Source organism: Myotis daubentonii, chromosome 1 (genome assembly GCF_963259705.1).
Source record: "Myotis daubentonii chromosome 1, mMyoDau2.1, whole genome shotgun sequence".
Lineage (NCBI taxonomy): Eukaryota > Metazoa > Chordata > Mammalia > Chiroptera > Vespertilionidae > Myotis > Myotis daubentonii.
Genome location: NC_081840.1, coordinates 69,370,665 through 69,387,287, shown reverse-complemented (window position 1 = coordinate 69,387,287; position 16,623 = coordinate 69,370,665).

Here is a 16,623-nt window from a genome sequence, read left to right as displayed (position 1 = left end):
TCCTGCTTTCCTATTCATCTTTTCTTCTTTCCCTTCTCACAAAATGCCTCCAATATGTCTTATAAGTGAAAACCAAAACCATCTACACCCACACAGCTTACTGACTATATTAACAAAACTTAACTATTCCAATATGTTTAACAACATAACTATATAATTCTAGGAAATCTGTCCAAAGAAATAAAAGCTACAAATAACTATTCTTCATTTCAGTAATCTTCTGAAATGCCAATGAATTCTTCAATAGAAAGTTTCAAAAAATAGTATACACCCTAAGACTCTTGGACTCCCTCTTCAATATCCACACCTTGCTATGTCCACCAATCCTAGACTATTATATCATGACTAGAGGGCCGATGCATGAAATTTGTGCAAGAGTAGGCCTTCCTGCCCTAACCGGTTTGGCTCAGTGGATAAAGCATCGGCCTGCAGACTGAAAGGTCCCAGGTTTGATTCTGGTCAAGGGCATGTACCTGGGTTGTGGGCACATCCCCAGTAGGGGGTGTGCAGGAGGCAGCTGATCGATGTTTCTCACTCATTGATGTTTCTAACTTCTCTATCCCTCTCCCTTCCTCTCTGTAAAAAATCAATAAAATATATATTTTTTTTTAAAAAGAGTAGGCCTTCCTTGCCCCTGCTGCCGGCACCAGCTTCCCTCTGGCACCTGGGACCCAGACTTCCCTCCAGCACCCAGGACCCAGGCTACCCTTGCAGCCCTGGCTTCGTCCAGAAGGACCGAAGGACATCCAGAAGGACGGAAGGACGTCCAGAAGGACAGAAGGATGTCCAGAAGGATGTCTAGTCTAATTAGCATATTACGCTTTTATTATTATAGATTCTTATCCAATTCAAACCAAGCCCCTATAATGAAAGACCCACCTTCATCTAGGCAGGTCTTCAAAATGTCTTTACCCTCCCTCTTTTGAGGTTCTATTATGACTATCAAGGCTAAGTTCTAAGTTCTCCCTTATCCTGGTAAGAAAAAAACTGTTTTGTAATATCACAGATAGTTTTGGTAACATTTTAGCCTTTGTGTTTAACAACATAACTATATTATTCTAGGAACTCTGTCCCAAAAAATAAAAGCTACAAAATAGCCAGCCATAATTTTCCTTTGTGATTAAGGATTTATATGTGAGCTTTTGGTAGACAGAGCAGCATGACGTGTTTCAGGATGATAGGAAAGAGAAAGAAATACACAGACGTATGCCACTTTAAACTTTATGAGGCTTCTACGCCAACATGTTATTTGACTCTTGTGCCAATGTTCTGTGGCGGACAGGGCATATATTGGGGCCCTTATTTTAAAGATGGAAACACTAGACCCATAGAGGTTAAGTAAGCTTAAGATTTGGGACACCTAACATGAAACAGCTAGAGGAAAATTCTAAAGCTGGAGTCTGCAAACTGCATCCTGTAAGCTAAATCTGGCCATGGCCTATTTGTGTAAATAAAATTGTATTGGAACACAGCCTCATCCATTTGTTTGCACAACTGTCTATGGCTGCGTTAGTGCCACAACAGCATTGTTGAGCAATGCTGACAGAAACCATATGGCTACCAAGCCAAAAATACTTACTAACTGCCCCTTTACATAAAAGTTTTACCAACCTCTGTGCTAAAGAAGACATAAAGTTAACTCCCAAATAAATGGAATAAAATGACTAAACTCTAAAGGCCTTAAAGATATTAATCAGGTAGTCCTTCACAGGGCAAAAGGATATTTGCTAAGATGAAGAAAAACAAACAAACAAAAACTGCCAGGTTCTAAGGCAGCGGTTCTCAACCTGTGGGTCGCGACACCTTTGGGGGTCGAACGACCCTTTCACAGGGGTCGCCTAAGACCATCGGAAAACACATATATAATTACATTTTGTTTTTGTGATTAATCACTATGCTTTAATTATGTTCAATTTGTAACAATGAAATTGGGGGTCACCACAACATGAGGAACTGTATTAAAGGAGCGGCATTAGGAAGGTTGAGAACCACTGTCTAAGGTTTCTAAAAATAATAGGAAAGTAGTTCTCAACCCAGATACCAATTGCATTGATATTGCAAACTGAAATTGTGTTGGTAAAGAATGATCATTCAGCCAGCACTGCAGGCATCATCTATACAGCAACAAATAGAAACATAAATAAATATAGTAATAAAAATGTTGTGGATGAAATTTGAACTTTAAAGGCTTAGGGCATCAAAAAATATTAAGCAAACTATAATTGCTGAGTCAGCAACAGCTGCGAGACAAGCAGTCTGACATGAGCAGGCATGAATTATCAGGAAACACAGCAGTAGCTTAGTGGATAATAGAGGCAGCTTTCCTGGAACTCACAGAATGAGTTATGTCTGCTTTTCCATGTTCCCTCTGCAGCCTGAGGTCAAGCCTCTGCATGGATCAGCCTGCTTCCGGACTTGCTCCTCCAGAGTCTCCTCTCCACACAAAGTGATTCTTTTACGATAGCACGTGCTCAGAACCCTCCAGTGAGCGAACCAAGCTCCAAATTCAGGGCCCCGCGCTTACACTGGGCCCTTCCAAGCCCCTGGGGAGGTCTGGCAATATAGTCACGCGGTCATTTTGTTTTCTTCGTTTGCACAGAGGAGGTATTTTAAGCATACTGTCCATTTTTTATTTCTCCTCTGTCACAATTCTCTTTGAGTCCTGTGGTGTTAGAATAGGCCCTGGCACTTGGGGATTGAGTTAAGAAGTTGAATTAGCGAAGCATTTAGTTTGAGTTAGTGGGATATATTATTGTGGTTCACAGTTCATTTGAGGTAAATTGTCTCCTGGTATGGGAATGGCTGTCAGGAATCCTTCTACTGTCCTCCATACCAGCATCCATTCTGGCGTTAAGTTCTGGGCTAGAGGTCATGGACAGGAACTTGTCTTCATCACACCAGAAATGCATCGCTCAGCAGAAAAGAAAGGGGTTCTGTATGGAGCCTGAAGCTAGTCTGTGGAAAATTCTTACAAATCTTACTTATGTAAGAAATATATTTAAAAAAAGGTTTCCCAAATTTGGCAACAATCCTAAAAATGTACATGGCATTACCAATAATAAATTGGGAAATTAAAGAAAAATTTCCTATGCTATAAATAAAATATAAATTTTGACCAAACTAAAAGAAAGACTGAATTATCGTTCCATTCTTTCTATAGAAAATAACATTACAAAATAATTTTTAAAGAGGCAATCAAAGAGATTTTGCCTAAAAATAATGAAGGGAAAAACTAATACAGAGGGGTGTCACAGTTATTATTTTTATTTTGTGATGTGTGTGATGTAGAGAAAAGGGAGAAAACTCTTTTCCTTTACCCTTCTAGGTTCTGCCCCTTGGGCCCTGGAAATTAAACTGACAAAAGACAGAGTAACAAGAGAAAAAGTGCTTAATAACAGGAGCAATGCAATGCTCACAGAAGAAACACAGTAATGAGCATTTCAAAGCAGTGGTTAGAACTCGGGCTTATATGGCATCTTAACAAAGAATAATAAACTTGTAGAAAAGTGGCAAGGCAAAGGAAAAAGGGATGTTGGCATTTAGGGGTGGCAAACTCGGGGAGATAAAAATATAGGGGAAAGTCATCGAAAATAAGAGTTGTTTTACTGAGGTTTGCTGTTTTGATTCCTCTCTATCTCTGGGCTAATAAGAGTCTCTTATGTTTGAGAGTCATTTTGCTCTTCCTGGTAAGAGAGCAGGGAGACAGAGAACTTTTCTTTCTCTCTCTTTCTCTCTCTCTCTCTCTCTCTCTCTCTCTCTCTCTCTCTCTCTCTCTCTCTCTCTTTTTTTTCCATCTGCTGTTTCTCATTGTCTTCAGCTCAAAATAATCTTTAAGCCGAATGTGGGCATTTTCTGATCCCCTGCATTGGTATTTGTCACTGCTTAACATTGATTATTACTTGTGATTTTTAACTATCTAGGTTTGTAGCTAATTTTGTATAGAAGGCCCCCAGGCCTAAAATTTCAAATCCCACAAATCCTGGATGCACTTTAAATCCTAGAGTTAAATACAATGACCTTGTAATTAGCCTGGATAGCCTTGCAAAATGGGGCCCTGCTACTCTCTGTCTCCAACACACCCACCCTCCCTCACTCCATTCAAGCTGTTTCGGTAGGCCACTTGCTATTCTTAGATCATACAGAGCACATTCCCACTGCAGGACTTGTGCACTGGCTGTTCCATGCTCTTTCCCAAGAAAGATATCACCATGACTTTTCTCTTACTTTCTTCAGGCCTCTGCTTAACCTTGCCTTATTTTCCTTAACAATCAGCACTCGATACATTAAGTAGTTATTTGTTTATCACAACTTCCCCAAGGAGAATGTGAGCTCCAGTGAGAGAGAGACTGTTCACTGCTGTATCCTAGGACCTAGAGCAATTCCTGGCTCATATTTGATTCTTTCAAATTATTTGTTGAGTGAATGAATACATGAACAAAAGAGTGGATGAGTGAATGGAGTTATTAATTCCTGAATTTAAAGGGATTAGTAGCTCACCCCTATGCTCATTGCAGTTTTATTTACAATAGCCAAGATATGGAAGAAACCCAAGTAGCCCATCAATAGAAAATTGTATGAAAAAGATGTGGTACACATATAATGGAATATTACTAGGCCATAAAAAAGAATGAAATCTTACCATTTGCAACAACAGGGATGAACTAAGTGAAACAAGTCAGACAAAGATAAATACTATATGATTTCACCTATATGTGGGATATAAAATTAATAAATGAACCAACAAAACAGAAACAGACTTACAGATATATAGATCTGTAACTGATGGTTACAGATGGGAGGGGCGTTAAGAGGCTGAGTGAAAAAGATGAAGGAAGTAAGAAGTACAAATTGGTAGTCACAAAATAGTCCTGGTAATATAAAGTACAGCCTATGGAACACAGTTCACAATAATATAATAACTATGTATGGTGCCAGGTGATACTAGACCTAAGTGGAGATCACTTCATAAATTATATAAATGTCTAACCGCTATCTTATACACCTGAAACTAATGTAAAATAATATTTAATGCCAACTCTAATGGAAAAAAATTTAAAAACACTTAAAAATAAAGGTTTTAGTAATACATGCAAGACCAGACAGTGGCCTGACCTTATTTTATTGCAGTTTGCTATGTATGATGATATACTTTAATAAACTATAGTTTATTGCAGAGTACAGATTTAGTTTTTTTTTTTTTAAGGAAACATAATTTCATATAAAGAGGCCAAAGTAAACATCCTTTCAAGTATTACTGAGAGCTATGTAGACTCAGTTATGACTCTTTCTGAGAGGGTAAACCAGGTGAGCAGTACTTTTACCAAATAACCAAGTAGCACCTGATTGCAGCCCGTTTCTTTGGGTGATAACATCCATTTTACAATATCTTAATCTTGTAATACAAACTGCATTTTCAAATGTTCTTAAAACTATGACTTATTTCTCATATAATTAAATATAAGACCTCACATCCTACGAACCGGAAGAAGTTTCAGAGATCACCAGGCCTGATGGTTCCCACGCCAGCTGTGTATTGGGAGGACCCGGGAGGTAGTGCAACTGCGTTTGGTGGTGGAGCACACACACTGGTAGCTATACTCTCCTTTGAATGCCATGCAGCCTTCCTGACTCCCAGTGCTTGGAAACGACGGAGTTTGTTTGCTCCTCTTATTTGTGTTTCACAAATAGTGAAACTAATGTGTATAAACTTAGATGGGAAATGGAGAAAAGGAATCCAATACCATCTGAGATGGAACACATAAAATCACCTGGAAAACTTTGATTCCAATAGCTAAGTTTTCCCCCTGGCTAATTAATTAAATCAGAACATCTGGGTGAGACCTGTGGTGTTGCTGTTTTTATAAACGCCACAATGAGTCTAAAGTGGGGCCAGGATTGAGGAACCCTGACCTAGAAATGAATTTCAAGAAACAGATAAAACTATTATTGTTCTCCTCTTAGGCACTTCCTAGTTTCTGCATCTTAAATATTGCCACAGAGCAACTTGGAGACATCCCATTCTACTGACATATTTATAGCTGAGAATCTTGGGTTGTAGAGAGAAGCCTGCCCAAGGTCAAATAATTAGAGAAAGATTTAGAACCTGAACCCAGGTATCTCATTTTGAGAGCTGGTGCCTCTTTTACTACATCAAAATCTTCTAATTCATTGTACTTCACTCCATAAGCAAGTCTCTAGTGAACTGATAGACTCTTATTCAATCTCTTGGTCATACTAGGGCTTCTGCTATGAATCACAAACAGAACCAGCTACAGATTCATTTGAATGGTGGGCTAGCTACGCAATCTACAGCAGTATTTCCTGAACTTGCCTGGTCGGGAAATGTTAATAATGCAGATTTGCAGGTCTCTCCACTGAAGATTCTGACTCAGTAACTCAGCCCAGGACCTGGGAATATGTCAGTTTAACCAGGGTTGCAGCTCAGATATGCTCCGCAAGTTTGGGAAAGACTGTGCTAAAATAGCATTGGAATAGATGATATTTTATCCTACTTAAACCTGATTCCCACATTAGGACTCTTAACATGAGCAGTCAGCAAATTTTTCCCAAAACAGGTCTGATAGAAACAGTTTAGGCTTAGCAGACCATGTGGTCTCATTATTACTCAACTTGCCTTTGTAGTGTGAAAGCAGCCATACCTAATACAGTGAATGGGAGTGGCTATATTCCAATACAACTATTTACAAAAACAGGTGAGGCAATGGATTTGGTCCATGCATTATAATTTCCTGCTTTATAGCTACCAAAATGTAAGTTTATAATTATATCATTTAGACATATTTACCTAAAACAATAAAAGCAAACAAAAATTAACAGTGACTTAAATGAGGATTTATTTTATGTCACATAACAAATTTAGACTTAAGTGTTTGCTCATGCTAGTTTAGCCACTTAATATCTTGGAAGTGGCAGCATCTAACTTCAGAAATCTCTAGAAGAAATCTGTTTATACATTGGCTAGATTTGGATCACATACCTACACTAGGCTCTTGACTAAATTTACTATCTCTGAAACTCTGCCCAAAATATGTGTGTGTGTTGGGGTGAGAGGACAGTACAGAGATCTAATAACAAGGAATAAAGCTGGGTAAGTAATGCTTTTACTAACCAACTAACAGTATCTGCAACAGCCCACCTATTTGGCAATCTAATTTACACCCACAACCTCTTTTTCTACAAATGCAGTTTATGTAAGTAAACTCACCTCCTCCCTGAGAGAGAAAAACCACAAATTCACACCCAGCTACTATACCCAGGTGCAAATCTAGGATCTCTAGATGATGCTCAATTTTCTTCACTTGGTCCAGAGATATCTTCATAGAGATCTGGAAGTTTCCTCTAAAGAACAAGTTATCTGCCTCCAACACATCTAATATACAAATGGTGTGGAAAGACTAAATAAATACTTAACATTTACTATCAGATGCTCTATCCTGTTAGAAAGGAATAGAGATAAATGCCTGTCCTCTCAATGGAGAAATTTCCTTGGTTAGTCAATCTGACAGTTCCTAGTTCTGTCTTTCTTCCATAGGCTTTGTTCTTCCCAGTAGCAAGATATTCTTTAATCATTATTTTCAATGCCTATATCTGAGATGGGCATTCAGGAGAAAGTTTTTTTTTCTAATTTAAGCAACCTCGGCATGTTGTACAAGTTCAGACACCTAGCGATTGCCTTTGAGATTCAACAATTATATGCAGTTTTTGGTGAGGCTTGCATTATTTTTAACAAAGTTTCTCTCAGAAATGTAGTTGATTCAGTCCATTTGCTTCTGGTCAATTCCTTGTATTAGTAACCACAGCTAAAGTTTTTGCCTAGACATAGTCTTTGACTAAGAATTCTTTCTCTGCTGCTAGATCCCCAGATCCTCTGGCATTGAACATACACAATCAGGTCTTTGTGGTAGGAAGCTCCAGTTTTGCCAGTCTTTAGGGTGCCACTTTCTCTCCTGTGTTATTTTACCTTGGGTACCAAACACAATTTTTCCAACCTTGCATGAGTATAAATTATGGGACTCCGTTCATTTAGATTGGAGATCACAATGAGAGTAGCTTTCTTAGCAAAATCATACTTCCTTTCCGCTCTGCTTAGACATTACCTATCTAGACTAAATTTGCCTCTCCTAATAGGATTTCTTTGCTTATAGCCACTAAAGTAAGCCAACACACATAAACATCCTAAATTTTTCCTTCCATTTCCCATGCCACTGCAACCTCTGTCAACATGTGGTCTGTGTTCTAAGATATATCAGGCAACTGGTTATTTAAATGTTTTGCCATGTCCACGGTTTCCAGCCTAAGATAATCTGCTCCACAGTGCCTACTCTGACCTACCTCTTAAACTGTGTTACTTGCAGCATTCCACTTTCAAGGCCCAAATTCTATACAGTTAGATATTATTTCCGTTGTAAATTATTAAAACTCAGTTAACCATAGTTTAAACTATGGTTATTTTTTGAAATATGCTATTTAAAATTTTTTTTTATTTCACATGATCAATCTACTAGTAGATGTGAGCATTGGCATTGGTTCAAAGACATTAAGGCCCTCGATCAGCATCTCTGTGATCCTTTTCACCTCTTCCTCACGTTTACAAAATGGCTGCAGACATCACCACACCACATCCAAAGACAGGAAACAGCACTCTCATGCAGAGCATTTCCCCTCAATTTCTGTTGCTTATATCAAGAAGCAAAATCCACTCTAGCTGGTTTGGATAGAGCAACAGCCCACAGACTAAAGGGTCTCCGGTTCAATTCCAGTCAAGGGCATGTATCTCGGTTGCAGGCTTGATTCCCAGTCCGGGTGGGTGCGGGAATCAATCAGTCGTGTCTCTCTCACATCAGTGTTTCTCTCTATCTCTACTCTTTCCTTCCACTCTCTCTAAAAATCAATGGAAAAATATCTTGTGGGGATTAAAAAAACAAAGCAGACGAGCAAAATTCTTCCCAAAGCCTCCCAGCAGACTCTTCGTTAAATCTCATGGGCCAGAATTGGATCATAAGCCTGATTACCCCTCAATCCATGGCTGGGCCTAATTCCATAAAATTAAAGAATCTCTATTGGGAAAAAAATTGGGGTTCTGTTAGTAAAAAAAAGAGGGAAGGTAATATCTTTGGGTTGTCAACCAATAGTAGTCAACCAATAGTGTCTGTCATAGCACTGTTCCCTACAAAGGTGGCAGAAGCTTCAAGCGAAAACTTTTTAAAATAAAAATAAATTAAACCTCCTCATAAACCTTTCCTCATGCACTGCAAAATGCTCACTATGGGCTGACCCAAAACTCCCAAAACAAGCTTATTAGTTTTCTATTGCTGCATAACAAATTACCACAAATTTAGCAGCTTAAAACAACACCCATTTATTATCTCAGAGTTCTGGAGGTCAGAAGTCCAGGTGGTCTTGATTGGTTTCTCTGCGTAAGGTCTCAGGCTGCTGAAATCAAGGTTGGGCTCTGGAGAAGAATCCACTTACAAGTTCATTCAGATGGTTGGCCGAATTCAGATCTTTATGATTATAGGACTAAGGTTTTACCTTGCTGGCTATCAGCTGGGGGTTTCTCACAAACTAAGGGCTGCTATCTTGTCCTTACATGTGGCCTCTTCTATCTTCAAAGCCGGTAATGATATATGCCAAATCCTTAGAGTGCTTCCAATTTCTTCCTTCCTTCCTTCCTTTCTTTCTTTCTTTCTTTCTTTCTTTTTTTCTTAGAGAGAGGAAGGGAGAGAGAAAGAAACATCAATCAGTTGCTTCCTGTACACACCCTGACCAGAAATCGAATCCGCAACCAGGATATATGCCCTGACCAAGTATTGAACCAGCGACCCTTCGGTGCACAGGATGATGCTCCAACCAACTGAGCCACACCAGGCAGGGCTGGGCTTCCAATTTTTTATCTTTTCTTTTCCTGCAACCATCTGGAGAAAACTGGTAAATGGTAAGAGGTTAGATCAGGCTCACCCTGATAATCTCTCTATTTTACAGCCTATTGAATAATCACCTTAATTCCATCTGCAAAATTCCTTTTTGCCATGTAAAGTAGCATAATCACCAGGCAACTCCAGGGATACAAAGCATGAGGGCCATCTTGGAATTCAACTTACCACACAAGCTCTTACAGCTAAAATTCTGAAAACAAATCATTTCTGATTGCTGCCATCTACTAGGAATAATCAAATTATTTTATCATCTAATTTTAAAATTATTAAATTGTCTCTAAATTAAGTATCTGTTTTTGAAAATTACCAAAAAAAGCTAAAGAAAGAATAATGTTTCTGCAAACAGGAACTGTTTTAACATAAAGAAGTTAGAGAATAAACATATGTTAAAAAGGACTTGGTAACTATTTCACATAAGTTGAATCTTTTGTCAGAGTAATACCCAGCTATGAGAAGCACAAACTATGAAATGAAAGATAATTTACAATACATTTCAATGTTGTTTATTACATAGATAAACATCCCCTATTTTGAAGGGAAAGAGATACACAAGGTTTATGAACAGAAGATCAGATGTCTCCCTGATTCTAATTAAAGAAATGTAAACAAATATTTAAAGATTATCAATCTAAAGTCAGCAGCACAGACTGGCTCATTTCCTAATTCAGGTTCTGTGGTTAGCATACAAATACAGGTGCTGAAAGAATAAATGTGGATCACTTATCAAGTGAATGTGGCGCACAGGCTGAGACTGCCCCCTACGGTAGGCCTGGCATGGTGGGCTTGTCCCCTGTGTTTCATGACGCTATAGGTTTATAGGTTCCAGGGACCAAAACCACAGATATGAGGGTTAGAAAGACAAAGTAGAAAAGGAGATGACTGGGGGGAAAATAGGGAAGTTGCCCAAAAGACCAGAGCCAAGAGGAAATGCACTCTACCTGAGTGCCTATATACCAGTATTTCCAATAGCCCCTAATATTCGCCCTTTCCCCAATTCCTAAGGCAAGTGTAGAGGTTGCTTTTTCTCCACATTCCTCAGCCTGCATTTTGCCTTTGGGGACCCTCTTTCATAGCTGCACTTTGAATCACTAAATTGAACTAGATTCACTGTCTGGGCTTTTCTCTCAACTAATACTTCTGCAAGAACTGATCAACATGCAAGTCATTTTCCAAATAATCCTCTTAAAAATTATTACCATCTTCTATCCCAATCCCCTGTAAACCCACCACACACACACACACACACACACACACACACACACACACTTCCCCCTCCCAACCCAGATCTAAAAGAATGCCTTTATAGTTGTTTTTTGCATATAGATTTCACAATGTAGAGGGAATTTCTTGACTTACTTTTTACAGTTTTGAAAAATTTATAAACACTAACATGTTGACAAACAAGCTGAAAATTCATATCCCTCTTGAATTTTTTCTCACTCACAGCCCCCATGTTATCTTGCTATGAAATTTCCAGGGATGTCCAGAAGTCTGTTGCCTTGAACCTCCTGGGTGAGGCTCTACAAATAGACAATATAGCTCATGTACAGCTGATTACAAGTCAGGAAGAGGTTAATGACACTATACTGATTGTATGGCAGAATGAAGTGTAAGGGAAGTAGTGGAGGCATTTGGTATTAGGGGGCTAACCAAAATGTTTGAACCCAGCCCAGTCAGTTATCTGAGGTAAAAAGGACCAAGGCACAGGACTGGCAGCCAATGGCAAGGATCAGTACTTTACCTTTGAGGGGCGTTTTACAAAACCAAAATCTCTTCCTCAGGACACACAAAAAAACACATGAATTCCATTCTATTCAGCTTGGTTCCACCTAGCAGTGAGTCAGCGCTAGAGTTTTGTTTTAATTGCAAGATATATAGATTTTGTGTCATTAAGACTTCCAGGTACCTTAGAGCTCAAGGGCATTTATATCTAATGTGCACGTCTCTGTAGGCCATATAGTCCTTTTTCAGGAATTCTTAAATAAATGTTGGCGCCAGAGTTATTTATTTTCTTTGCTAACCCCTGCATGAAAAGATGGCCCACAAACTACAGAGCAAGCATGTATGTAATACTGGGCGAAGCGGGGAGAGGATGTAGATTTTCAAAACTCTAAAGAAAACAAAACTAGGTGAAAACTACTGTTAGACCTAATCTAATGAGTAAAAATAGACATGAGTAAAAATGGAGTGAAATGGCAGAGTTGTAGCTTTTTATTCTTACTTTAGAAGAGAAATATTTTTGCAAACACATTTCCAGAAGGAAACTCAAATACAAAAGGGATAAAAGTAAAGATCCTCTGGTTAGCCCTGACCGGTTTGGCTCAGTGGATAGAGCATCGGCCTGAGGACTCAAGGGTCCCAGGTTCGATTCCAGTTGAGGGCATGTACCTTGGTTGCGGGCACATCCCCAGTGGGGAGTGTGCAGGAGGCAGCTGATCGATGTTTCTCTCTCATCGATGTTTCTAACTCCCACTCCCTCTCCCTCTCCCTTCCTCTCTGTAAAAAATCAATAAAATATATTTAAAAAAAAAAAAAAAGATCCTCTGGTTGAAATAAGAATACAAAACCCAGAGCCCCATCCAATGTCTAAATTCACTGAACCTCTAAGTTGGTTTTCACATACCTCCATGGAAGCTGAAGAGATCCTTGAAGCATAGTTTGAAAATCATACCTCAAAAACACACAACCATCTTATGAGTAAATTACTTAAACATCTGATCCCAAATGAGTTACTTAATTTTGATTGGCAACTGGGTAGTACAAGGGACAGCTAGAAGTGCTTTGCCAAGGTCTTTTCTGCTCCAATACTCCTTAATATTTGCCCAAATGACATGGGTGCTGGAATATTAGCCACAAAAGAATAGAGTAAGTGACCAGCACTTTAACAAAGCTATATTTAGCTTAAATGTAGGAAAATCTGCAGTAAAACACACACACACACACACACACACACACACACACACACGAATAACTTTTCCTTTACAAGACAAGAAGAAAAAAAAAGAAAACTTTCCCTGATTGCCTCCCTTATTATTTTATACTATTGAATAACACATGTATATTTATACGCTTATATAAAGGTCTGGGCAAAAATAGGTTTACAGTTGTGAGTAACCAAAACAGAATTTATTTTTGTATTATTATTTTTAATTGATTTGAGAGAGAGAGAGAAGGAAAGAGAGAAAAAATTTGATCTATTAACTCTCTTAAGTGCCCCAACTCAGGTCAAACCCTGCAACCTAAGTATGTGCCCTGACTGGTAATCGAACCCACAATCTTTTTTGGTGTACAGAATGACAATCCAACCAATTCAGCCACCAGGGCTGTTCCACTTATTTCTGCATTCATTATTGGTTGCTACTTGTATGTGCCTTGACTCAAGATTGAGCCCACAATCTGGGTGTATTGGGGCAACACTCTAACCAACTGAAGGTGTATTATTATTTATTAATTGCTAGGGGCCCGGTGCACGAAATTCGTGCACTGGGTGGGGGGGGGGCCAGGGGGGAGTGTCCCTCAGCCCAGCCTGCCCCCTCTCACATACTGGGAAGCCCTCAGGCGTTGACCCCCATCACCCTCCAATCGCAGGATCGGCCCCTTGCCCAGGCCTGACGCCTCTGGCCTAGGCGTCCAGCCCGGGCAGCGGGGACCCACAACTGCAGCGGCCCCACGATCGTGGGCTCCGCTTTAGGCCCAGGCAAGGGACCCCTAGCTCCTGGGACTGCCAGCTTCGACTGTGCCAAGCTCCCATCGCTGGCTCCACCCCTACTTCCTGCTATCACTGGCCAGGGCGGAAAAGGCACCTGATTCTCCGATCATGGCTGGGGGGCAGGGCAAAGGCGGCCCCAGGGCCGCCTTTGCCCTGCCCCTCAGCTCTTAGCTCCCCCCTGGGTTTCCAATCACTGTCAGTGGCAGGGGGCTTCTTCCTGCTTTCCCTTTCGCCTCCCTGCATTGTGCCTACATATGCAAATTAGCTGCCATCTTGTTGGCAGTTAACTGCCAATCTTAGTTGGCAGTTAATTTGCATATAGCCCTGATTAGCCAATGAAAAGGGTAGCTCGTACGCCAATTACCATTTTTCTCTTTTATTAGTATAGATTGTATTATTTATTTATAAACTGTAAGTCGATTTTTGCCCACCCCTGTATTTGCAAACCACCTCAAATTCTTTTTTGTAAAAAGATGAAAAGAGTAGCAAGGGGGGGATTCCAAGTAGCGAATCTATCTTCTCTTCCCTCTAAACCAGTGGTTCTCAACCTTCTGGCCCTTTAAATACAGTTCCTCATGTTGTGACCCAACCATAAAATTATTTTCATTGGTCCTTCATAACTGTAATGTTGCTACTGTTATGAATCGTAATGTAAATATCTGATATGCAGGATGGTCTTAGGCGACCCCTGTGAAAGGGTCGTTCAACCGCTGAAGGGGTCGCGACCCACAGGTTGAGAACCGCTGCAAACAGTCAGAAAGTCCAAAGTTCCTAGGACAAGTCAGCAATCTAGTGGAACTTGATGCACGTTGCAATGCCTCTTTACTTTAGAATTTAAAATCTAGCGGTAAGAAAGGTTAAGGTAATGATTAGCTTCTGACTCACTCAGTGGTGGAACATGAAATGTACAGCACTTGTGCTGCAGAAAGGACCTCTGGCCTACTAACAACCTCAGGCTCCAGATTTGCTGCTCTGCCTTTCCTGGCAGAGGACTTGTGGACAGAAGAAAAGGCAGTGTTCTTCACTAACTGCTCAGCATAACGAGCAATGTGCCTTAAGACAGAAGCAAGTTTAAAGGCTAAACATCTGTGTAGACCCACAAAGAAAAAAAACAAAACAAAATGTAAACCCAAGAGCTTTGCATTCTGACGTTTTAACCCTTTTTAAGTAATGTAAACAATTGCCAAGCATGTTTCCAGGGTGTGGTGTTTCCTTAGTTCCCATGATTTATCATCTGGGGCAGATGATAAATGTGATAGATATACTCAAAACATCACTATTTAAACCTCTTTCAATACACTTAAAGAAGCGTGTGGCCCTGACCGGTTTGGCTCAGTGGATAGAGGGTCGGCCTGCAGACTCAAGGGTCCCAGGTTTGATTCTGGTCAAGGGCATGTACCTTGGTTGCAGGCACATACCCAGTGGGGAATGTGCGGGAGGCAGCTGATCGATGTTTCTCTCTCATCAATGTTCCTAGCCCTCTATCCCTTTCCCTTCCTCTCTGTAAATAATCAATAAAATATATTTCAAAAAAAAAAAGTGTGTGGAGTATTTCATGGGAAGGTATAGCATTGTTGCTAAGTTCATGGTCTCTGAAATTAGATCTCCTTGGTTTAAGTTCTAGCTTCACCCCACCTCCCTTTTTTGTGGCAGCACAGAAAAGAAAATACACAAGTAAGTAGGTTATTGTGTAGTTATTGTGGCATAGTTTTCTAAACCATAGTTTTCTGAGCTGAAAAATGAGACTAATGATAATAGTAACCACCTCCCACCGTGAGGATTAAATGAGATGGTCTGTGCAATGACCTACCAATAAATCAACATAACCCATTCAATAAATCAACTGTTTTGATCCTCGTTTCATTCCTGATATTTTCATTCTAAATTGATGGTGGGAAGAGAGACTTGTGAAAGTGCTTGGGTCTTAAGACACTTGCGCTCTCAATTTATTTTGAGCTCCTCATGTTAATAGCAACAGAACATCTCTTTCTTTTACTCCTGGTAATAGAAAGCACTCAGCAACAAATTGCCTTAGAGACTGCATGGAGAAAGTGCGAGTGTATGCAAGAATATTTGAGAGAAGGAATAAAAGAGAGACATAAAAATCAAAGGGATACAAAATAATTGAAAAGTGTCAATGTATTTAGGATAGTCTTCCAGTTATCCGTAAGGATCATTAAATAAGGAAAAGAAGAATCAGCTGGCTAGCACAGCCCAGATTACAGTCACCCTGCCTCTCCACAGGTTTGCAATACACCGGGACCACAAATTAATGTGTGCTGATGTCACCCTTACCTGATCAGCACCGGGTCGAACCTCACCACCAACAACATTGGCCCAGGTTTACTCGGATTTCTGTAAGGCCAGCTAACTCATCTAGGCAGTCTAGAGTCTAGGTAGGGAATAGATGCATTACGATTTTTTCAAAGGGATGGGGAGGGGTTATTGCTTGGGAACAGAAGAGTAAATAGAAATAAATAGAAATTGCAACTCCTATTCCTGAACCTCAGTCAATTGTAAATAGTTGGCTGCTGATTACTGATCTTGATTTTAACTTTTTTTTCTTTTCTAGTGAAAAAAGTGTCCCCTGATGGAGAAATGACTTATGTGTAAGAAAGTACTTGATTAATAACCATCATTCTGTCTCCAGCTGTGTAGCCGACTCATCTTAAAAAACCCTTGGGAGGTTCTACTTGAAGCTGTGGTTTATTTCAAAGGAAACCAAAAAGTGGGGGTGGAGGAGTGAAAGACTGTAGGAAAATCTCTTCCCTATGTCTTAAAACTCTCTAAAAGGCAGCGCAAAAAAAGAAAATACCCAAGTAAATAGGTTCAAGTATGATAAGAATCATGGTTTCTAAAGAATAGTGAAAGGTCAATGATTTGAAAGTCAATAAACCTATTTCTGATGTTTACTTCAGCTGTGACTCATTATGTAACATTGATGAGGGTCACAGAAAC